Here is a 25,454-nt window from a genome sequence, read left to right on the forward strand (position 1 = left end):
TCCAGCTGTCTTCTATTAAGCTAGACATTAAAGAAATTTGCAAAAATATATAAAAGAATGCCACTCTTTTCACTACATTTTTTGTTTTAGAAAACAGTTATTTTTCATTAAAATATCATTTTTCATTAAAAATATTTATATTAACATGTAGTAGGTTTTTATTACTATTTTAAGATGAACAAATCAATATTTTAAAATTTCATCATTTTGAATTTGTAATACATTAAATTTTAATAGGTGGAACCTATTGCACATATACACATATGTATACATATGTATATAGAAATATATACATATATAATGTATGTACATATTTACATATATGTATATATATGATATAAACAAGAACTCTTTGGGGTTCTTAATAATTTTTAAGAGTGTAGCATGTCCTGGCCCTGAAAAGTTTGAGAACTGCTTGTCTAAGAAGTATTGTGAACTGGCATGCTTCCCATCATAATGGCAATCTTGATTAGATTAGGACAGGTAGGTGGCATAGTGAATACAGCACTAGACTTGGAGTTAGGAAGACCTGAGTTCAAATCCAACCTCAGACACTTGCAGCTGTGTGACCTTGGAGAAATGACTTCATCTTGTTTGTCTCGGTTTCCACATCTGTAAAATGTGCAGGAGAAGGAAATGACAAATCACTCCAGTGTCTCTGCCAAGAAAACCCCAAATGGGGTCACCAAGAATTGGACATGACTGAACAGCAATTTTTGATTGGATCATTATTCTCTGTACAAGAGAGGGAAAGGAAGAAGGGGTGGTATGTAATGGGGTAAATGCCAAGATGCCCAAGTTGGCCAGGCTTGGGTGAATGAGTGGGATAAAGCCTGGATGACTCACTACAGAAGAATGATACAGGACAAGGGGCAGGATAAGACCTCAGAAGAGCAAACCAAAAACCTTCCCTTCCCTTTCCAATTTCCCCGATTTATGCCCTGGGGTAGTGGATAAGGCAGAGACTGGCGGTGAATCCCCCGGATGCTTGTGCTTGGGGCTAATCCTAGAGTTTTTCCTCTTGGATTCCTATCTCTTCCCAGCCCCCTTCCATTCACCCAGTGGGTTTTGGAGACAGACGGCCACCTTTCCCACAAGTGGAGTCAGTCTCTTTAAAATGTGTCTATTTAGGCCACAGATGCTAGATGGATTCTGCAGACAGCCCCTCTCTGGAATGTGAGCCCTGCTGCTAATGCTCCAGTCTGCTGCCCCCAGGCCCAGAGAGCCTCTTTTTTGGGGGGGTGGAGGGGGCGGGTAACTATTCATTTCTCAGCTCATTTTCCAAAGCCGCCCCTGGGCCTCATATTTTATTCTCAGTGTTCTTGTCAAGTCACTAACCCAGTTTGGATATAATGAAATTGTAAAAGATTAAAGTGTCTGGGCATGTGCAACCTGATGGGCACCCACGTGTACTTCTCTGCTGGCCCAGCCGGGGACAATGACCTCTGGAGGAAGAGTGCAATGGGGCGTCAGGGTCACAGCCAAGCCCCTTGTGACCCAGAGCATCCCAGAAGCCCCTGGGCCCATAGTCACCTGAGGGCGACTGCCCTGGCAGACCCCACCTGAAAACAAAGTATGCCTTTAGGGTCCTGGGTGCGAGGAAGGACTCCCTTAGGGTTTGTGAGGGGAAAAGGGAGGCTGGGATGACTCTGGATCAGGGAGAGGGAGTCCTAAAAGATGTTGAAAATCGTCTCATCCTCCCTCCCCTTTTCTTCTTACAGATGAGAAAACAAGTTGTGTTACGCCAATGGAATTGAGTATTACTTAGCTGTAAGAAATGATCACTATGGTGATTATAGACTGATGGAGAGTGAAGTGAACAGAAGCAGGAAAACATACGCAAGTCCAGAGACGGGAATCCATCCATCAAACAATAAGCATTTATTAAGCACCTACAGTGTACGTCATTGGCTCATAGACTTAGAGCAACCTTCACTGTCATCATCTCATTTAACCCCATTATATATGCAGAATTTGCTCCTGTTCAGTCACATCTGACTCTTCTTGATCCCACGGACCATAGCATGCCAATCCTGTCCATGGGATTTTCTTGGTAAAGATACTAAAGTGGCTTGCCATTTCCTTCTCCAGCTCATTTTACAGATTAGGAAACTGAGGCAGACAGGGTGAAGTGAAATGCCCTGCATCATACAGATAGTGTCTGAGACCAGAGTTGAACTCAGGTCTTCCTGACTCCTGGCTTGGCACTTTACCCACTGAGCCACCTAGCTGCCCTCTCTCTCTCCCCCCCTCTTCTCTCTCTCTCTCTCTCTCTCTCTCTCTCTCTCTCTCTCTCTCTCTCTCTCTCTCTCTTCCCCTCCCTCTCTGTGCTGACTGCATAATGTGAAACTATTAATTATAATTCCCTATTAATATAGGTCCCCTGTTAATAATTTAGTCATTTTTTCAGTCACATCCAACTCTTAGCTGACCCCATTTAAGGTTTTCTTGGCAGAGGTACCAGAGTGGTTTGCCATTTCCTTCTCCAACTCATTTTACAGATGAGGAAACTGAGGCAGACAGGGTGAAGTGACTTGCCATGGGTCACATTGCTAAGAAGCGTGTGAGACTGGATTTGAATTCGGGTCTTCTTGACTCCAAGGCTGCCTTCTCTGTCTCTCTCCCTCCCTCCTCTCCCTCCCTCCTCTCTCTCTCTCTCTCTCTCTCTCTCTCTCTGTCTCTCTCTCCCTCTCTCCCTCTCTGTCCCCGGATCATATAATAGGGAACTATTGGTAATAGTTACCCATTAATATACATCCCCTGTTAACAATAGGAGACACATAATGGGGGTCCATCCCTGGGAGCACTTTTCCGTATTGGGCAAGCCTGCTTCTGGGAATGAGGAATAGAAGGTCCTCCTCTCCTACACTCTGAAAGCACACACAAGTCATTCTACCTTTTTAACTTCAATTTCCATATCTGTGAAAAAGGAATAATCACACTTGTAACATCTATGCCCTCAAAAGAGCATTGTCGATCTTAGAGGTCCAGAAAGAGAGGAAATATTGTCATTTTTCAGGAGTGAGGGTTTGGGGATCTTGAAACCAGTGGTTCTAGGTCTTCCAGCCTGTTCTAGGTCTCACCTCCTTTTCTTTGTGTCTGTGCTTCTGTTTAGAATCAAGGACTCACAGAGTGTCACATCTGGATGTTCCTAAAGGTCATCTTGCCCAACTTGCTCATTTTACAGAAGATGACACTGAGGCTCATAAGGAAAAAGTCGCTTGCCCAAGTTCACGCTGGCACAGTTGGAATTTGAACCTAGGGTCTCTGCTCTATGTCCAAGGCTCTGTCCATTATGCCATGCTGTTCTGACTTCCATTTCCATCTACAGGTTAAGACACTAAGGGCCAGAACGGTTGACCCTCTGGAACCCTGGAGTTGAATGCATCTGGTCCCCTTTCCAGGTAATGAATCCAACAGACCTCAAGTAGTAAGGGCAATCCCTGCTTTTCCCCACACCTCGGAAGCCTGGGTCTCCCTTTCGTCACTTGGGGTTTTCTGTTTCCTGTTCTGTTTTCTCCAGATTTTGTGATGTCTTGTCCCGTCTCTCCCCCCATGTCTGCCTCCGACATCCTTCCAGAAGTTTCACTTCTCCCTGGGTGTGCCCTATGTTTCCCAGTATCCTCAGGGGGCTCAGCTCCCAGCTCCTCCCCAGGCTTGGAGAAGGGCACAATGGGGACAGAGAGATCCCTGTCTTGAAGAGTCCCCCCTTCCATCCTCCTCCTTTACCAAGGTCCTCTGAAAAGAGCCAAGTCCATTTGGGATCTCAGCCCTGTCCTGTGTGTCTCCTTCTCTCTGACTCCCCTACTATCCCATACATCACTCTTGGACCTTCTCCAAGCGGAGGCCAAAATCTCTGCATTCCCCCTCCCTGATCTTGATCTGGAAGCTGAACCAGGTAGACAGGTGTGCCACAGTGGATAGATAGATGGGCCAGGAGTTAGGGAAATCTTAGTTCAAATCCAGTCTCAGATACTTATTAGCTTTGAGACCCTGTGTAAGTCACTTTATCTCTGCCTGACTCAGTTTCCTTAACTGTAAAATGGGGATAATAACAGTACCTAACACTCAAAGTTGTTGTGAGGCTCCAATAGGATAATATTTGGAGAGCTCTTTGCAGCTATAGAACACTATAAAAATGCAAGATAATATTATCTAATCCCTTCCTGACTTCTCCAACTGATTGTCCCCACTTATCATCCTTTCTAAATTTCTGTTTCTCTGTCTTTGTCTGTCTCTCTCTCTCTCTTCTTTGTCTCTGTCTCTCCTCCTCCCTTTCTCTGTCTCTGTCTTTCTCTTGATGTTTCTGTCTCCCCCCTCTCTCTGTCTCTGTCTTGCTATCTCTCTTGCTTTCTCTCTGTCTCTGCCTCTCCCTCTGTCTGTCTCTCTCTGTGTCTCTGTCTCTGTCTCTCTTTCTCCTGGCTCCTTCTCTCCTGCTCACAACACATCCTTGCTGCTACTGCCTTCACTTCTTCCATTACCTGCCTACATCTCCGTGCCTGCTCTGTGCCTACATCTACCCAGTGTCTATATCTCTCCTGTACCTACCTATCTACTTGTCAGTCCCACATCTGAATTGGAGCTCCGTGAGGGCAGGGCCTGATTCACTTTCCATTTTGTATCTCCAGTGCCCAACAGTGCCCAGCATGGAGTAGTCACTTAGAAGTAGCCCTGATGACTCACCTCCTTCCTCCCCCTTCCTGTCTCTGTAGGTCTCTGCTCTTTCCCTCTCCCTTCCTATGTTTCTCCTTTTCTGCCTCTGTCTCTTTCTTTTGCCTCCCTCTGTCTTCCCTTTCCCCCTCTGTTTCTATCTTTTTGTCACTCTCTCTGCCTCTCTTCTCTTCTCTTTTTCTCCTTCTGTCTCTATCTCCCTCCCTCCACCCTCTCTTTCTGTCCCTCTGTCTCCTGAGCCCCTCTGTATTTCAGTCTTTGCCTACTTCTCTAAGTTTCTGTTGCTTTTTCTGTATTTGTTTTCCTGTCTTTTTCCTCATTCTGTTTTTCTCTGGGTGTCTTTTCTCTGTCTCTAGTGAAAACTTGGTCTCTGCCCTTTGTTCTTCCCCTTACTCTGTGTATCTGTGTCTTGTCTGTCTGTCTATCCCTCTCTTTTTGTTTTTCTGCATGTTTCTTTCTGTGTCCTGCTCTCTCTCTCTCTGTGTCTCTCTCTCTCTCTCTCTCTCTCTGTTCTTCTGTCTCTGTCTCTTCTCCATATCTGTCTTCTTGCCTCTCTGCCTCTGTTTCTCTCTGTCTTTGTATCTCTCCTCTCTCTTTCTCTGTTTCTCTCTTTCTATCTCTCCTGCATGTCTGTCTTCCTCCATGTCTGTCTTCCTGCTTCTCTGCCTTTGTCCCCCTCAGTGCCCCTCAGCCCCCCAGACTCTCTCTCACATCTGGGAGCCTTTCGTCTTCTGGGTCTCAGCCTCTCCCTGTATATGTCCATCTAGCCTCTGGCTGCCTTTCTCTTTGCTGGGCTGGGGATCTCCCCTGAAGCTAGAGGCCTGACTAATAGAGGAAGCTATGCCACAGCAGGGCAGCTGCCCCCGCCATGGGCTGGGCCCAGGAGGTTCCATGACAGGGAGGAACCTGGCCATCGGAAGTGTCCCCCTGCTTACCCAACCCTCCTCCCCCAGCTGTTGAGTAAGCCAAGCTTTATCTCCCAGGAGAGCCCTGGCTGGGTGGGGCTGACCACTGGAAAGGGGAAGTTAAGGCAGTCTGTCAGTGTTCCAGTGAGGGAGACATAAGGCAGCCTTCCTTTTCTCTTCTCAGCTGGGAGTGCTCTGCCCTGCAGCATCTCCCTGGGGGCTTTGGGCTTTGGGAGTGTTGGTGCAGTGCAGAGCTCACCATACCAGGCAAGCCCCCAGTGGGCCTCTCCATCTGTATCCCTGTCTCCAAGTCTCTCTCTCTTATCTATGTGGATAATTTCCTCATCTGTCAAACAAACAAGATTGTCCTCCAAAGTCTATGCTCTCAAAATCCATGCCTGTCCTGGGGTGGCTATTAGAGCCACAGCTTTAGAAAGAATGTCCTCTTCTAACTGCCTGGGAATCCCTTTGGCTTCCTTGCATCTTCTGACTCTCTCACATATACTCCACCCTCTAACACCTTAATCTTGACCTTGCCCCCCCCCCCCAAGGTGCTGTGTATCAGAGGCTTAGAATAAGGCCTTTGTCACCTGCTCTGATGGGCCCCTACTAAAGACATCAGGTCTTGATCTAGGTGTCAGGAAACCAAGACCTGGGTTCCAGTTTCGGCTCTGTTGGTCAGAATGTGCTGGGGACAAGTTGCTTCAACTCCCTGGACCTCAATTTTCTTCTGTAAAATGGAAGATGGGAAAGCCTGGAGGACTTTTCTACTTCTGAATCCTATGATGTCTCATTTTGACTAGAGACTATCCAAGGTCTCTTCCATCCTTCATATTCCAGACTGGGCTTTGGAAATGGCACACCATCTTACCCAGAACTAGAGACACAACTCAAGAGAGTCTCCATGTTGGAAGGGCAGTGATGGCCAGCTAGTCTGATTCATAGCTGAATAAGGGTGTCTGCTATGATATATCTGACCAATGGTCATCTGGTCTATGCTGGAAGATCTCTGTGACAGCATACCCCCATTTAGACATCTATAAGGCTGAAGGTGGTAAGTGCACAAATACAGATATTGAAATGTAAAAAAGGAGGCCATTTTGAGTGTCAGTGATGTATTCTGTACCTCAGGGGGAGTCTGAAGGTTGAACATAACTCAACTGGGTATGAAAAGGCTGGAAAAGACAAGAAAAGTGGCCCAGAGCACCAGTTGCCTCAATAGCTCGGGTCCCTGGCCATTTATTTTGTGTAAGACCTTAATTGGAATCTGGGAAATGTATCTGGCTGGTCAACCCAAGTTAGAATAGGGTCCCTCACTAATGGAACTCTGTTCTGAACCAAGAGTTGTTTAACAGAAGAATATAGATCTTATCTGCCTCTTTCCTTAGAGGTGAAAAGCCTCTGAAGTCTTGAGAGAGGTCAGAACGAAGAGGTTTCCACTAATCCTAGACCAAGGACCCCTGCCCTTTATAAGAGAGCACAATAGGACCGCATCTCAATAGAATACCATACAACTCCATCTAAAGAGCTTCAATCTCAGCTTAACAAGATATCAGAGGTAATCATGACTGCATTTAGCACTGAAAAGGTAATCCATCCATCAGAGACATTGTATTCTGACTTAGTAATCTGCCCACACCAGCTCAGTGGCTGTCATGCCTGGTGGCCTAGTGGACCCACCTGGTCAAGTCTAGTGTGGAGCTCACCAATCTCCCCATTGCAACCCATAGCAGAGAGCCAGGGACTATGCTTCTTTTTTTTTGTATTCCCAACACTTAGCTGCAGTACATGGCACATAGCAGGTGCCTAATGTTTACTGATTGCCATACCCTTCAAAGAGCCAACATAAGGAGCGGTGAGGTCACTCATCCATCATCAGTACTATACTCTGCCCCACCCGCAGGGAAATTCATGAAGACTCTTCAGAAAAAGCAAGGACATGAAGGCCTTCTCATAGGTCCATAGTTCTTTGGTTCTTATGGTCAGTCTTCACACAGCATGGACTCAAGACTACTCACCATCTTTGATTCCCTCTTCCACCATCTTTCTCTTCCTCTAGATGAGATCCAATTTGTCAACGTCTTTCCTCAATTGGGGCTCCAAGTTCTGAATGCAATGCCTCACGAGGGCTCTGGTGAGATAGAGGATGATGAAATGAATACATGAATGAAGGAACGTTTATACAACTCTTACCCTATGCTAGGTACAGTGTTAAGTTCAGTCCTATCCAGCCCTGGGGCTGCTTCCTCTTGTCTGGAGGGTTCTGTTGGCTCCTAGTCCTGACCCTCTGGGCCCATAGCCTCCTTCCTTCTCTAGGTAGTTGTGGTGGTGAGGTCTCTCTGGGACTCCTGATCTTTTTAGATTTTCTCCTCCTCTGGGACCAAGTTAAAGATTCCTGAGGAACTAGTCCTCTAGGGAGCAGGGTTCTGGTGCCATCTCTTTTAGTATCCATCCCTATTTCCTACCAAGCACCAGGCCCATAAGAATGTCATATTCTCCCTACACTGCCTTTCATGGTGACATAAAAGGTAAGGAGTAGGAAAAATCCACCATGAATGGTTGGGGAAACCATGAATGTGAGCATCCTCAAGAGGCAGTATGGAGTCAGGAGTCCTGGGTGTGAATCCTCCCTCTGACTCTTCTTGCATCTGTGACCCAAAGCAAGAATTGCTTCTACTGTATCCCAGGCATTGTGCTCAACCCCAAGAACACAATGACAAAAATGAAATGGTCCTGCTCCCAAGGACCTTACATTTTAATGGGGAAGACACATACATATGGAAGATTATGCAAAATAGATACCTAGTAATTTATTGAGGGAGATGTCCTAGTGCCTTGACAGGACCAGGAGAAATCCCCCAAAATGGAAGTCATTTGTGGATAGCTAACATCTTCCCCCATTTGTCTTGGTGGTGTTTGAATTCAGGATAGGGAGATAGAGTGAGACCTTCTTCCACTGGGCCACCAGACGTGACTATGTCAGCCCCCTACTCAAGAAGTTCCATGATGCCTCCAGGTCACCTACAAACACCTTTACTCTGCATTTAAAGCCCACCACAGTCTGGCTCCAGCCTATCTTTCCACACTGATTTCATGGTATCCCTTTTCATTCATTCTATCTTCCAGCCACACATGGCCTATTTGCTACTCATCACATGTGATATTGACCTCTAACCTTTGTACCTTTGCCCGTGTCTGGAATGATCTTTCTTCCCACTTCCACCTTTCAGAAATCCAAGTTTCCTCTCAAGGTTTACTTAGATACCATGGCCTGTGTGAGACCTTTTTTGAGTCTCCCAGTTATTCATGCTCCTTCTCCAAGGACTTGGTTTGGACTTTACTTGTCTGTATATATGGGGTCCCTTCAGTAGAGTACAAACTCCTTCAGGCCAGGGACTGTTATTTGGTGGCTAGGGGGAGTAGATACTTGTACCTCCAGAGCCTAACATAACATCTTGCACATAGTGGGCATTTAGTAATTGCTCCTTGAATTTTGAATTGAATTTGAGTTCAAGATAACCGAACTCCAAAATGACTAACAAGAGAGTTTCCGCGTCCCTGGTGCCTTACACGAGGATATATGCTGTGTAAATGCTTATTCTATGGATTGAATAGAAATGAAGTCAGAGCAGTGACTCCAAAGGCCACAGGGTAGAGAAAGTTTGGCCTCCTGGCCAAGCTGGCTCCAGGGGGGGCAGCACCCCTCCCTGGACTCCTGTGTCTTCCAAAAATGACCCTACATGTCTCTGGCCAGCTCCGGCCTTGGGGATTATAAATAGCTGGAGATCATGTCCCACCAGCTCCCAAGATTCTCTGGGACCAAAATAGTTTACAGTATTTAAAAAAAGCTCCATCTAGAGAGAGTTCTCTTGGCAGGCGGCCTCGGGCCGGTGCCAGGAGAAGGCTCATTTGCATCTCGGGTGTCAATAGCAGTCCTCCCATGTTGCCTTTAACACTCAGAGAGCTGCAAGCAGCACCCACCCCAGGCCTGGTCATGGGAGGGAGGGGAACCCACCCTCTAGAGGGACCTGTAGAGATGTTTCCCTCAGCCTTCTGCCTCCAGGAAGAACCTGCTTCCTCTCTCTCTCTCTCTCTCTCTCTCTCTCTCTCTCTCTCTCTCCCTCTCTCTCTCTCTTTCTTTCTCTTCTCTCTTTCTCTTTCTTGCCATGCTTTTTCTCTCCTCTCTTTATTTCTCTCCTCTTTTTTCTCCTCTCTTTTCCCTTCTCTTTCTTTCCTTCTCTCTCCCTCTCTTCTCTCTTTCTCCTCTCTTCTTTCTCCTCTCTCTGTCTCTTTCCATCTCTCTGTCTCTCTTCTCCTCTCTCTTTCATAAACACACACAGTGTCTCAGTTTCTTCTCTTGAATCATTCCCAGAGTCTAGCTCATCCCTAGGCTCCACCTCCCTTGGAAAGACCACATGGGGAAACTGAGGTCTGAGTATTTATTCAAGGTCCCTGTGTAAATAGGCAGCAGAACTGGGGTTAGAATCCAGAAGTCTGGTCTTCTATCCAATCTTCCATTTTTTAAAAGTAAGTTTTATGGGTGAACTTTTTCTTTTTTAAAACATTGCTGATTGTTCTGAATTGAGCGACTTCCCCCTGGAATAGACCCCTCCCTGGTGAAGAAAAAAGCAAAAAAGGACAATAAAACAAAACTGGAACATTGTGTAATTCTAGTGACCAAGCTTGACCAATCCCAGAGAAGACATAAATAAATGATGGGTAGGAGACTATGAATGTGGAATCCCCCACGTGCTGTCAGATGGGGGTGGAGGTGATGGTTAAAGTCCTGGCTGGTTTGATGAATGGTTTGCTTTTTAAAAATCTTTCTTTCCCCAGACTGGGGGAAGGAGAGGCACATTTTAAAATGAAGGCCAGTTAGTAAGCATTTACTAAACACCTAGATAGTGCAGTGCTTAGAGTGCCAGGCCTGGAGTCAGGAATAGTCCTGTTCTTGAGTTCAAATCCGTTCTTAGATACTAGCTGGGTGAGCCTAGGCAAGTCACTTACCCCCCTGTTTATCTCAGTTTCCTCATCTGCCAAATGAGTTGGAGAAGGAAATGGCAAACCAGTCCAGTATCTCTTCCAAAAGAAATCAAAACCAAACCAAACTAAACCCAAATGGGGTCATGAAGAGTCAGACAAGACTGAAAAATGATTAAACAACAGTAATGACAAAAAACACCTACTATGTGTCATGTGCTGTGCTAAACACAGGATTGTACAAAGAAAGGTAAGAAAAAGTTATTTAAAGAAAGAAAAGGGGGGGACTAGTCAAGAAAAGACAACAGCGACCACTTCTGACCATGTTTTCCACCTTCTGTCTTCATAGAAAGGAATATGGCTCATTATCTGTTCTCCAAGGCAATGAGTGATGGTGACACTCAGAGTCCAAGCCAGGGCATTGAGGTTTGGGGGAGTCTCTTCTGCCATGATCCTCCCTATGCTCTCCTATGATCCTCCTCTCTGACGAGTTGGTCATTCAGAGCCTGAGCTTTGCACACAGTTGGCACTTAATAAATGCTTGTAGGATCATATTGAGAATAAGTTTCTTTTTCCTTTTCAGGACCACGATTTGTTCTGGTATCAGAAGAGACCAAGTCCTTGCCAGCCTCTCATGTTTCTCACAGCTGCCCTCATTGCTGAGATGGAGGAGTCATAGAGGATGGAGTGAGGAGGGTGGTACCCTGCAGTCAGTATTCCAAGGTGCACTTAACATGCTATTTTTTTTTTTTCTGGAAGGGTTGAAGAGCCCTCTGCCTGAGTGTTTCTGGGCAGGTGGAACTTGGAATATTCTGGGGGAGATAAGCTTGATGCTCATGTTCGTTGAAAGTGCTTAGGGCTCTAGGCTAGACCATCTTGAGTGCTCTGAGCTCGGCATTCAGTGACCACAGGGAAAGGTATCCAGAGCAGAGAGAAAAAAGAGGTGGCTGCACTGGTCAGACCATGTCCGGATGGTTGGGTTCAGGTCATTGCTGCTCAGGTTAGAAAGGATATCAATCAGCTAGAAAGTGTCCAGAGGAGGGAGACAGGAGAACTGGGAGTCCATATCCTAAGAGCAGTTGGAAAAAACTGGGGATTCTGAACCCAGAGGAGATGAGACTCAGGGGGAGGAGAGAGTTATTTTCAAGTATGGGAAGATCAGTTATCTGCAAGACAGAGTAGTCTTCTGCCTGGCCCCCGAGGGCAGAAACAGGACCATTGTGAGGAGGTTGCACAGGTTTTATGTTAGGAAAAACTTTCTAAGAATTGGAGTATAAATCGTTGGTGGGACCAGGGCTCTGTTCTCTGGGGGGCAGGGCATGTTTAGGACCAGAGATCTGAAGATGTTTAGGTCTTGGGAGAAGAACAGATTGGCGGTGACTCAGGGCTCATTGTTGGGGACAGGAGAGAAATGATTATGTTCATTGTTTAGTATTCAGTGGCAGAGAACTAGAAATTATTTCATCGGGGGGGGGGGCTGAAAAACCCATTTATGTGAGTCTATAGGTTAAGAGTGGGGAGTGTAGAAGACAGTCTGACCATGTTTAGACTCTTGTGGCAGGAGAAAGAGGAGACCTGTCTTCTAGTGAGTCTAGTCTCCATGGCCAAAGGCACTGGGTGATAGGGACATCGCAGTGGTGGGACTGCAGGAGTGGCAGCCTGGAGCAAAGTGATGGAGTGGAGTCATGTCATTCAGTGCAGGCTGGCAGAGAACCATGAGGCATGGCGATGTTGGTCTCTAGAGGATGACCCCCCCACCCCAGGACAAAGCCCTGATGGCCAGACCTAGTTATGTCTTGCTCAGTGATCTGGGCATGCTTAGGGTTCAGGGTATGTGTGCTGGTGAAGTTGTGGGTGTCATGGGGGGAGCTGCACCTGCTCAGGTGTGTGTGTGTGTGTGTGTGTGTGTGTGTGTGTGTGTGTGTGTGTGTGTGTGTATGTACTGGTGGATGCTGTGGGGGGAGTATACACCTGCTCAGGGCTCAAGGCTCACCCTGTGGGTGGGGATGTGCCACCCATGACCCTGGGAGGGGGCTCCCTGGCCATCCCCCAGTGTTCCTGGGATGCTCAGGACCCCTTCACTCAGTATTCCACTCACTCAGCCTTTGTGAAATGCTCCCCAGCAGACTGTCACAACAAACTGTTGGGTAATTTCAAATCCAACAGTTTCCCTGCTTAACGTGTTAAAATGTTGTCTTAGCACGTCCCAGCATTCAGGAGGGTTTCCGTTTATTTTATGTTTTTCTTTGCCTCTGAAGGATGTAAAACCGGCAGCTCATTTCTGGAGGCACTTTTCTCCCCCTGCTGCCACCCCCTTCTCCTTCTGCCGCTGCCGCTGCTTCTTCCCCGGTCCTCCCATGAGTTCAGGTCTGCCAGCAGACAATGTGAGCTCGAGCACACCGTGCCCACCCCCCACGCCCAGCCCCCAGCTCCTGCCTCCAGCCTGGGCTGTTCCTGGCATCCCGAGGGCTTGGGGGCATGCCGTGGGGGCTCTTCCCCAAGGTGATGGCTTCAGACAGGTTACCGAGAAGTCTCCTTGGTAGGGAGGGGGTTAGATGGGGCGATCTCTCAGGTCACTTCCATCCGTGAGTCTGGGCGTCTACCATCCGTAGTCTGTCAGGGATTCAACAAGCGTTTTTTAAGTGCTCATGATGTTCCAGGTGCTAGAGATGCGAAGAAATGGTCCCTGCCTTCGAGGGGGATTCCCAGAGAGGTTCTGGAGCTAAAAGAGACATTGGAGAGATGAGGAAAGCCAGGTGTAGTGACTTGTCCACAGTCAAACGGCTAGAAGGTATGTGAGGTAAAATTTGAACTCAGGTCTTCCTGAAACTGGGTCCAGGGCTCCATCATCTACTATGCCAGGCTGCCATTTATTGAGCTGGGAGGGGAGAAGCAGGGTTCTAACATCTATGTTGCCCAGACCTCTGGCTGGGGGTATAGACGGAATACCTAGAACCCTAAGCCTGGGGGATGAATGACGAAGCCTTCACTGTTCCTGACTTTAGCCTGGGCTCTGATCCTGGCGAGCTCGGCTGGCTTCATGCCCAGCCTCCTCCAGGTTGCTTCTCGTGGCAAGGGCCATGCTGCCGATGGCAGACGCTCGGTTGACGCATGGACACTGCGGGCCTCCTTACGCACGGCGACATCTGTGCCCTCTCTTGTGCCAAAGCCTGGCGTGGGGAGGCTGGAGAGCAGGAGGAGGAGAGACGGTTTTCTCTAGGGCTGGCCCAGGGCCGGGGGCAGGTGGTACAGGCAGGCAGGAGGTGGAAGCAAGACTCAGGTTTTGGCTGTAGAGGCAGGGGGCATTCTCGGGGAGGCTCATCCTGGGATGGGGAAAAGCCTGGGGCCTGGCATGGTGGTGGGAGGTTCCTGTCAGCATATGGAGAGGATAGAGAAACCGCAGGCCCAGGGGCATCTGTGTGAATTGACCCTTTCTTTGTCTCTTTCTTCTAAAACTGAAGGAAACCTCCTGGGCTGTTCGTTGGGTCCATCGTCTGCTTCGAGGAAGGCTGGCTTTCTTGGTCTGAAAGTCCTACCTTCTCCAGATTGGTTACCTTGGTTAATTAGGTTACGTTAAGATCCAGCCTAGCTTCTGACTGAAGCCACAGTCCCAAAATATCCCAAGGCTAGGGCAGGCTTGAGAAGCTGAGGGAGGCAAGAGGCCTTTCCCTGTGAGTGTTACCCCTTGACTCAAGGGCACTGGAAAGATTCCCTCCCCCAATCTTCTCTCCTCTGGCTCCTTCTTGGTCCTCAGTGCCAGGAATAAGGGTCCCCCAGGATCTGCCTCTCGCTCCCAGCAACAGCAGGGTACATTTCATCAGCCTCTGTGAGCCCCAGAGACCAGGCTCTGTTCATAGCTGAAGGACAGAGGCTGGGAGCTGGGGGCACCTAGGGAGGACGGAGGGAGGGAGAAGGGGGATGTTCTCGGCTTCTCAGTTCAGTTGGCTCCTGCTAGGTAGCTATATCTTAGAACCTCAGCTCTGGAGCTGGAAGGCAGCCCAGAAGCCAACTAGTTCAACCTCCTCATTTTACAAATGGGGAAATTGAGGCCCAGAGATAGGAAAGGGTAAGTGAAGTAGAATTGGAAGGCAGCTCAGAAGTCATCTAATCCAAGTCCTTCATTTTTACAATTGATGGCCTCAGTCTCCTCATCTGTAAAAAGGAGAGGGTTGGATTCGATGGCCCCTGAGGGTCCTTCCACTTCTAGACCAAGCACTCAGAGAGGCCAGAGCCAGATTTGAATGGAGGTCAGGAGTTTAATCTGATTCCATAGGCAGTAAAACTTTGGAGTACAGCCATCACACCCAACTTGGACTAAATGCTTGCTGACTTGACTCGGATACATGGAATCTCTGGGTTAGAAGGGACTTTAGAGTCAGCAAAGCCCTGCCCCCCACTTTACAGATGAAAGGAAACTGAGGCAAAGACAAGGAAGTCGCTTGTTCACCTGGCCATACAGGAGCAGTCATAATTCAGACCTAATTCAACTGACTCCAAACACTGCTCCCTGTCAATAACTAATGGATATTTGGGTTCAGTTATTTAAAAATTTCTACGCCCACGTGGCTCTGACAGGGACATACCTTTTGACCGTTCATTTCCCCAGGGATCTCCCTTCCTTCCTCCCCCAACCTCCCTGGAAGGTGAGTCCTGGAACCACAAGGGTCTGGATCTTCCCTCACCCCTTCCTCCCACCCACCCCACACTTGTATAGACTATGTAGAAAGGCCTCAGTGGGTCAACAGCCCCACCATACCTACCCACCCACCCATACGCATCAACCACTCAGAATGAGCCACAAAGTCAGATTCTATAACTGTTCTAAAGGCTCTCCAGCCTTGTCTGCTTACCACCCTTTCAGTAACAACTTAGCACTGGCCTCATCCTCTACTGGAAGAACTTGACATTGAGAGAGGTAAGTCCTGTGCTTAAGGTCACACATTCTAGAGTTCTGGGGCTTGTTCCAAAAAAATGCCAAGAGTAGCTGAGGAAAGACTGAGAGTCCACCAATGTCAGAACAGTGCTACACAAACAGCAGGAGCTTAATACATGCTTTTTCATTCAGTCATTTGAACAACTAATGGATGAACAGCTGCCTGAGTGAAAAAGCATTTATTAAGCACCTGTTGTGTGTTGAATACTGGAGCTACAAAGACAAAAGAATGTAGCTGTTCCTATTAGCAAGGAGCAGAGGAAACCAGTACCTGGGAGAGGTCCCTAAGCTCCTGTAAACGGTGGAGGGTCATAGGATTTGGGAACCCAGAGGTCTGAGTTCTATTTTTGATTCTTTTGCTAACAATTTGTGACCCTTCCCCTCTCTGGATCCCTATTTCCTCCTCTTAGATGAGAGGTGTGTGTGTGTGTGTGTGTGTGTGTGTGTGTGTGTGTGTGTGTGTGTGTGTGTGTGTGGTAGGGGCTGGTCCATATAGTCTCAAGGGGCTTATCTAGCTCCCAAGTTCTGTGATTTCCCCTAACTCTGCCCTTCTGAGAGCCTGGGCCTCAGACCAGCAATTACTGAAAAGTGGGGAGAGGGCTGGACACCTCCCCCCCAAGCTTCTCGGTGCTGCGATGCCTCACCTCAGTTGCTACCTGAGGGAAGTCTCTGCCCCACCCATAGATCTCCCTCTGTGGCCACAGGGTAAAGCCTCCCTCGCCTCCCACTTCCCTATGGATCTGGATCACCCAGGTGGGAATTAACCATCATCGGCTGTCCCCTCTTTCTGTCTTTCGGAGCCTAGAGCTGGAGAGCCTGACGGTAAGAGCTGAGGTCCATTCCTGATACTTGGTCCACAGACCATCTGTAGGTTAAAACCATGCTCAGAAAGTTGATTTTCCTCCTTCTCTCTGTCTCTCATGCTGTCTCGGACTCTCAGTCTGTGTCTTTTTTCTTTGTGGGTTTGTGGCTTAACTTTTATGCCTTTTCTCCTCTCTTTCTCTGTTTCTTCCTCTTTCCCCCCGTTTTTCTCTGTATCTGTTTTTCTGTCTCCTTCATTGTGACTCTTTCAGACTCCTTTCCTTCTCTATCTCCCTTTCCTTGTCTCTGTCTTTCTGACTGTTTTTGTCTGTCTCCATCTCTGTCTCTAGGTCTTTCTTTTTTCATTCTCTGTCTCCCTCTTCATGTCTCTCTCTGTCTCTGTGTGTCTCTCTAGCTCTCTGTCTCTCAGTTCTGTCTCTCTCTCTGAGTATCTGACTCTCAACACTAAGGACTTTCTGTCCCTGCCTGCCTGGAATCTCTGTACATGCAGGGATGGAAAATGCTGAGCAGATGAGATCAGAGGCACTTTAGCCAATGCAAACAAAGGAAGAAAGCAAACTTTTGGCGAGGAGAGGCAGGCAAGTCTGGCCTCCTTCTTTCCCCGCTGCCCTACCTTCTCTCCTAACAGTCAAGGCCCCTCCTGATTCCCTGTCGGGGCCCCTGTGCCAGGGATTCGTTTTAGGAAAAACAATGATAAGCCGAAGAGGCCTGAGAACCAGGATGGTGAAGAGGCTGGAGGCCAGACCATGGATCTGAGAAGAAACTAGGGCTATTAGCCTGGAAAGAAAAGGCTTCAGGAAATGTGATAGCTGAATGAAAGGGTTCTCCTAAGGAAGCTGGATTGGCTCTGCTCTGCTACGCCCCAGGGGGCAGACTTGGAAGTGAGGGGTGAGAGTTTCTGAGAGACAGATTTAGGCTTGGCCTCAACATCTTGGGGGTAGAACAGGCCACCTGCAGAGGTGATTAGCATCCCCCACCCAAGGGCTTCAAGCAAAGGCTGGTTGACTTCTTTGGGGGATTCTTGTCCTGGTAGGCTAGATGGTCCCTGAAATTCTGTGGGTTTGGAGATGAGGCTCAGGGACCTGTCTCAGAACAGCTGAGGTTGGTGGGGAGTCGTGGCCGAGCATTTGCCAGACCACAGGAGGGGGCCACCCCTGAGGGAGCAACTGGCTATCCTGAGGACTCCAGGACCCCAGCTGGGCCTGCCACTCTCCAGGCCTTGCTAAGCGACTCCCCAAGACTACACTAGTGCTCCAACCCCGCCAGACTGAGGAGTGGGACAAGAAGGGGGCAGAGGCAAGGAGCTAGGAGGGTCAAGAGTTCTTTGCTTTGTCATACCCACATTCAAACACTCACATTCACACATACATACAGGTTCACACAGAGTTGGAGGGTCTGGTTCATAAGTCTCTCTCTCTCTCTCTCTCTCTCTCTCTCTCTCTCTCTCTCTCTCTCTCTCTCTCTCTCACACACACACACACACACACACACACACACACACACACACACACACACACACACATGCTGGGACATACCCAGAGACAAACACATACACCCATAGCTTCCAGAAATATACAGCGTGATCCCCCTATATGCCACCACCACCATCTCCATCCCTCCAGAACTTTGATAGACAAGCCCTTCTCTTGCCAGCCTGGGACACAGGGACCCCCAGTCAGATAATCCCCAAGGGGATAGGGAGACCAGGGCTTTCTCAGGCAGTCCGGAGGCTGCCAATATTAAGGGGGTTGTTGAGGGGATGGGATGCCAGGGCCTGGACCTGGGAGGGTCTAGGTGATAGGTAGAGGTCTAAGGGGCCCTGTAAGGGTATGGTCAGCGAGGCAGGGAGTAGTGAGAACTGCATGGAGATCTCTGCACTCTGACCATGTCTAGGTGTGTAACTGTATTGTGATTGAGAGTCTGAGATTGTATGAATGCCTTGTGAGTGTGAGATTGGGTGTGGATATAAGTCTATGTGTGAGTGTGTGTGTGAGATCGTGTGTCTATCCAGTCATGTAATGGTATATGCACCTGTGTGACTATGAGTGTGAATGTGTTTCCAGGTGTGAGTGTGAGATTTTGTGTTTCTGCATGAGTAACATGTGTGAGTGTGATATGCTGTATGTGTGTTCCCAGGACATAATTATATACAAGTGTGAGATTTGTATATATGTATCGAGAAGGGCAACCATTGATGGGTGTTTGATTTTGTATGTATATAACTGCATTTCAAGGATGACCATGTGACCCAGCATGTGACTCTGTTTGAGCGTGAGGATGTGACTCTGTGGGGGTGTGCAGGTGGGTAACAATACATGCGGTTATGATTTCAAGCCTATTCAGGTGTGTCTGCAGGTGGGATACATCTAGGTGTGTGACTGTCTAAGTGAATGTCATTGTATGTGCCGTCAAGCGTGTGACAGAGTACACGCATGTATATCCAGGTATGTAACTGTATGCTTAATTATGAGATGTTACATGTGTGTAAAATTTTGTGTCTGTGGGTCTAGATATGCACTTGCATGTGAATGTGAGGCTCTGAGATGTGTCATATAGCTGGTGTGTGTGTATGTGTGTGTGTGTGTGTGTGTGTGTGTGTGTGTGTGAGAGAGAGAGAGAGAGAGAGAGACAGGGACAGAGACAGAGACAGTGTGTATGAGAGAGAGTGTGTGAGAGAGAAACACAGAGATATACACAGAGAAGAGATATACAGAGTGAGAGAGACAGAGAAAGTGTGTGTGTGAGAGAGAGACAGTGAGAGAGTGAGTGTGTATGTGTGTGAGAGAGAGACAGACAGACAAACAGAGAGACAGAAAGACAGAAACAGAGAGACACTGGGTGTGAATCTGAGGGTGTGTTCTTCTGGTTGTTTCCTCTGGGTTCCCAGGTTGGCCCATCCCCAGTTATCAATGTGAGACAGTAATCTGGCTTCTCCCAAAGTTTTATCTCCCAGACTGGTTGCTTAGAGGTTGAGTTAGAAGAAAACCCCATACACACCCCAAAATCTCCCTAAAGAGAGACAGGTGGCACCTAGAGACAGATCACCTAAGTGGCCTGGCCTGGCTCCCCTCCAGCCCATGGCTCTCCCCATTGAGGTTCCCATGTCTCTTCCTTCTCCTCCGCAGCCCCTCCCAGGCCTGCCCCTCTGCAGGACTATGTAAAGGGGCTACAACAGTAGGAGTTATTCTTGCGCCTGAGAGGAAGCCTGGTCTTATAGACGAAGGGCCAGCCTTGGACTTGGAGTTAGGAAGACCTGGGTTCAAATCCTGCCTTTAATGCATACCAGCTATATATGTGCTCCAGACAAATCTCTAAGATTAAGCTACTGGAGAGCTGCTGACCTGAACCCATGAAGAGATTTTTGACATAGGAGTTCCCGACACAAACAAATCACAAATCAGAACAACAGCAAGAATTCTTAATCTGTTGTTACTTGTTGTCTTCCCATTAGATGGTGAACTCCTTGAGAGATCTCTTTTGCATTTTGCCTCTCATTGTAGTCTCAGAGTTTAGCACGGTGCACACAGTAGGCGTTTAATAAATGCTTATTGTCTCCCTCATTAGATGAACTCCTGGAAAGTGTTGACTTCTTTTGCTTTGCATCCTCAGAGCTTAGCACAGTGCACACAGTAGGTGCTTAGTAAATGCTTCTTGCCTCACTGAGCTTTCCTTCCTCCCTCTCCTCCTACCTATCACCTCAACCCTTCCTTCCAGGGATCCCTAGGTCTCCTATCACTCAAAATTAGGTACCTCTCCCTCCTTCCCCCAATACAGTGCTCATGGTGCCATCCTCATCCTCCCTTGACTCTGACTCCTTGCCGGCCACAGATTCAGAGTCCACATTAGCATTTCCCAAAGAGGTCCATTATATACTTTTTTTGTTTTTTACCTACCTCATAGGATTAGACCAAGGAAGGCCTGGGGCCTCTGGGATTCCTCCCTCCAACCTCCTGGATCCTTTCGATTTGACAGTTAAGCATTGCTTCTCAGCTACGTCATGCTCATATTCATTCCCAACCCCAGAGATGGGAGCACTAGGGCTCCTGAGGTCCCCCCACTCTTAGGTGTGGGAAGGGGCCATCTGCTGGGGGTGGAGGATGGTAATCCTAGGGTTCTAAAAAAGTAAATAAAAACACACAGGAGAGGGGAATTGTCAAATCCTAGCTCTCTCTACTGTTTACTACTGGTGTGACATTTGGACAAATAATTAGACCTCTCTGGGCCTCAGTTTCCTCATCTGAAAAATGATGGGAGAAGATTAGCCAACCTCAAAGCTTCATTCTAGGTTTAAATGATGTCATGTAGAGTAACTGCTCCAACAGGGATTTTCAGATAAAGACACCCAGACCACTGGAGTCCTAGACCCCCCAGACAATAAGGTGCCAGAGGGCAGCAACCTAGTCTTTAATCTAAAATGCGTTATATCCCTCACAGAACTCTAAACACACATAATGAGAGCTTAATGAGATGTGTTAGACTGTGGAATTGCTCTGAGAAATCTGAGTTCAAATAGATGCTCTCAAGGAAGTCACTTTCCTCCTCTGGGCCTGTTTCCTCACCTATCAGGTTGGGCTGGACAGCTGCTAAATTGTTCTTTCACGGTCAACCCAATAATCAGACTCAGGGACAGAGAATCATGGACTATTAGGACCCCTCAGTCTTCTCCCCTCCTGTATCACTGCTTTTCTGCATTAGAAGGGCTTGCATAGGTCCATGAAACTATGGGTTATGCTGTGAAGGGTAATCCATGGAAAAGTCATAGTGAATAGCTCTGACAAAAGGTGATCCACTGGAGAAGAAGATGACCAACCACTCCAGTATCTTTGCCAAGAAAACCCATAGACAGTGTTAAAATGAAAAAAGAGATGATGCTGGAAGATGAATCTAGGTTAGAAGGTATCCATCACTCTACTGGGGAAGAGCAAAGGACAATTACAAGTAGCTCTGGTACTAATGAAGCAGCTGGGCCAAATCCGAAAGGAAATTTAGCTGTGGATGTACCTGGTGATAAAGGGGAAATCCGATTCTGTAAAGACCGATATTGTGTAGGAACCTGGAGTGTAAGATTTATGAACCAAGGTAAGCTGGATGTAATCAAACAGGAGATGGAAAGATTAAACATCAACATCTTGGGTGTCCGTGAGCCTAAATGGATGGAAATTGATGAATTTAATTCAGGTGATCATTACATAGACTTCTGTGGACAAGAATCCTTCAGAAGAAATGGAATAGCCCTTTCGGTCAATAAAAGAGGGAGAAAAGTAATATTGGGGCATAAATGACAGAATGATATCTGTTCAAATCCAAGGCATCACAGTAATACATCTATGCTCCAAACACCGAAGCTAAAGTCGATCAGTTCCATGAAGATCAGTAACAACTTCTAGAAACAACAGCAAAAAAAAGATGTTACATTCAACATAGGGGATAGAAATAATAAGGCAGGAAGTGAAAGGATAATGGGAATAACACCTAAGTATGGCCTTGGAGTACAAAATAAAGCAGGGCAGAGACGAACAGAGTTTTGTCAAGATAACTTGCTGGTCATAGCAAACAGTCTTTTTCAAGAAACCAAATGGTGACTCTACACATTGACATCACCAGATGGTTAATATCAAAATCAGATTAATTACAAACTTTGCAGCCAAAGGTGGAGAAGCTCTATATAGTCAGTTAAAACGATCTGGAGCTGCGATTCTGATCGTGAGTTTTTTATTGTAAAATTCAGACAAATTGAAGAAAAGAGGGAAAACCATTAGACCACATCGATATGACCTAAATAACATTCCTTATGAATATGAAGTGGAAGTAATGAATAGATTTAAGGGATTAGATCTGATAGATACGGTGCTTGAACTATGGCAGAGATTCACAATATTGTACAGGAAGCTGCAACAAAAAGCATTCCAAAGAAAATGAAGAGCAAAAAAGAAAAATGGCATCTGATGGAGCTTTACAAAAAGCTGAGAAAAGAAGGGAAGTGAAAGGGAAAGGGGAAAGGGAAAGAAATACCCAAGTAAATGCAGAATTCCAAATAATAGCAAGGAGAGATAAGGTTTCTTAAATGAGCAATGAAAAGAAATAGGGGACAATAATAGAAGGGGAAGGACAAGAGATTTCTTCAAGAAAATTAGAGATACCTAGGGAAAATCTTATACAAAAATGGGCATAATGAAAGCCAAAATTAGTAGGGTCTTAAGAGAAGCAGAGGAGATTAAGAGGCAACAAGACTACACAGAACTATGTAAGAAATATGTTTAGCATCTTTAACATCACCGATACTCACAATAGTTATGGTTACTGATCTAAAGCCAGACATTCTGGAGAGTGAAGTCAAGTGGGTCTTGGGAAGCATTGCTAACAATGAGGCTAGTGGGGGATGATGGAATTCCAGCTGAGCTGTTGAAAATCCCAAGAGATGATGTTGTTAAAGTGCTGCACTCAGTATGCTAGCAAATCTGGAAAACCTCAACAGTGGCTAAGGGGCAATGCCAAAGAATGTCCAAATTACCAAACAACTGCACTCCTTTCACACACAAACAACCCTTTCACTTTCCTTCTTTTCTCAGCTTATGCTTAAGAATCTATAATTTAGGCTTCAGCAACATGTGAACTGAGAATTACCAGAAGAGTAGGCTGGTTTTCAGAGGCAGAGGAACTAGAGACCAAATTGCCAACATTCACTGAATTGTGGAGAAAGCAAGGGAGTTCCACAAAAACATCTATTTCTGCTTCATTGACTATAGTAAAGCCTTTGATTGTGTGGCTCACAACAAAATTTGGCAAGTCCTCAAAGAGATGGGAGTGCCAGATCATCTTACTTATCTCCCAAGGAATCTGTATACGGGCCAAAAAGCAACAGAATGAAATGTGGAATAATGGATTGGTCTAAGATTGGGAAAGGAGTGTGACAAGGCTATGTGTATTGTCTGGTAGTGTACTTTCCAGGGATGTACACATTGATAATGAGGTTGATGTGTGCAGTTGCCATGTTTGGGAGGCATGGAGAGAAGAGGTATTAGACTGACTACTCAATGAAGGTCTACAGAGCTGTTGTGCTGACCTCATTTTTTTATACCTGTGAGAACTGGACAGTATAACAGTGCCATGCCAGAAAACTGAATCGCTTCTATTTGAATTGTCTTAGGAAGATTCTGAAAATCACCGGACCAGATAACACACGGAGATAACAGACCTTTCTCAAACTAAAGTGCCAAGCATTTAAACTCTGCTTCAGAGAGCACAACTCCAATGGACTGACCACATTGTTCCAATGCAAAACTTGTACTTGCCAAAAAGATTATTTTATGGAGAACTCGCACAAGGCAAGTGTTCACATGGTGGTCAGAAGAAACTACACCTCTCTTAAGAACTTTGGAATTGATTGTGTGACATGGGAGACAGTGGCACAGGACCACCCAGCGTGGAGTGTTCACATTAGAAAAGGTACTACGCTCTATGAGCAAAGTAGAATTGAAACAGTTCAAGAGAAATGCAAGATGCACAAACTTAGAGAATCTACCCCAAATATTCACATGTACTATTTGTGCCCAACCTGTGGTAGAACATTCTGAGCTCATGCTGGTCTGATCAACCACAGTTGGACTCACTAAAACTTGAAACTAGTGTAGTGATGCCATTTTGGTTGTCTTAAAATTGAAGGACAACAACCAACCATATATCGTCACCTTATTTATTTATTTTATATGTAGGATACAACATGTCAGATGTCAGTCTAGATATATCAAAAATCAAATTTAAGGTTGCTAGGAGAAATATTAGCAATCTCAGACATTCAGATCATTCAGATGATACCACTTTGATGGAAGAAAGCGAAGAAGAATTAAGAAGTTTCTTGATGAGGGTAAAAGAGGAGCATGTCAAAGCTGGCATGAAGTTTAACATAAAATAAAATCTATGATCTTGGCAACTGGTCCCATCACTTCCCGGCAAACTGAAGGAGAAGAAATGGAAGCTGTTTCAGATTTTATATACTTGGTCTCAAAGATCACTCTAGGTGGTAACTGCAGTCATGAAATTAAAAGACACTTGCTCCTTGAAAGTAATGCTATGGCAAATCTGGACAGCACATGAAAGAACAGACATCGTTTTGCTGATAAATGTTTGTATAATCAAGTATTTGGTTCTTCCAGTTGCAAAGTATGGCTGTGAGTGTTGGACTATAAGGAAAGCTAGCATCTCAGCATCAATGCTTTCAAATTGTGACGCTGGAGATGAATTTTGAGAGTCTCTTGGACAGCAAAGAGATCAGCTCAGTCAATAGTTAAAGAAATTAATTCAGGCTATTCACTGGAAGGTCACATACTGAAGCTGAAGCTTAAATACTGTGGCCACATAATGAGAAGACAGGACTCATTGAAAAACATGTTAAGAAGGATTGAAGGCAAAAGGAAAATGGGGTGTCAGAAAATGAGATGGATAGATAGTGTCATGGAAACAGTGAACATGAGCTTGGGCAGACTTTGGGAGATAGTGCAGGATAGAAAGATCTGGTGTGGTTCTAGAATGGTCCATGGGGTAATGAAGAGTTGGACATGACTGAACGAATGAACAGGAAGAGTAGAGCCCTACAGAGGGGAAGGAGCCCACCCGAGGTCACACGGCAAGTTAGTGGTAGCAACAGAATTCCAGCCTCCTGCTGATTCGCTCTCAGCCAGGTGCTTCTTCCACTGAGCCATGATCCCTCAAGTGCTTACCATGAGTCATCTTGTTTTTGGGAGTCTTGGCTATCCAAATGGCTCAAACTTCTGTGGCAGGTCCCTCATTCAACAAGAAGAGGAAGTAGGAATTCTAAAAACTGGAGCAAATTTAGCTGATGATATTTGTGTTTGGGATGGGGGTGGATGATGTCAGGGACAAAGGCTAGCCCAGTCCTGAGTTCAGTTCCAGGTAGCAGGCTCTCCTCAGCCAGTACAGTCTCTGTCCTCTTGGGTTTGGAGGAGAAGAATGTCACTGAGACATCATGATGAGGAGAGTGCTGCAGGAAGGAAGGTTACCCTAAGAGGTAATCTCCCCCTCCATAATGGCATCCTTTTGGTCCAGGCTTGTTCCAGCTCTGATGAGGAAGGGTGTAGGAACCAATGTGCCAGGGCACAGGCAAAGGTAATAATGGCAGCGGGGTA

The 25,454-nt window shown here is 46.6% G+C and overlaps 1 long non-coding RNA gene across 1 annotated transcript; it reads right to left on the reverse strand.

Annotated features, from left to right (window-relative positions):
- Positions 1-363: 363 nt before the first annotated feature.
- Positions 364-22,075, reverse strand: LOC140504054 (uncharacterized). Its single transcript, XR_011966950.1, has 3 exons — positions 20,205-22,075; positions 7,595-7,707; positions 364-612 (listed from the first exon to the last, which is right to left on the reverse strand). It is a non-coding gene; the product is annotated as an uncharacterized lncRNA (long non-coding RNA).
- Between the last annotated feature and the right edge of the window lie 3,379 nt (positions 22,076-25,454).

The sequence above is a fragment of the Notamacropus eugenii genome, chromosome 5, assembly GCF_028372415.1.
Source record: "Notamacropus eugenii isolate mMacEug1 chromosome 5, mMacEug1.pri_v2, whole genome shotgun sequence".
Taxonomy (NCBI): Eukaryota; Metazoa; Chordata; class Mammalia; order Diprotodontia; family Macropodidae; genus Notamacropus; species Notamacropus eugenii.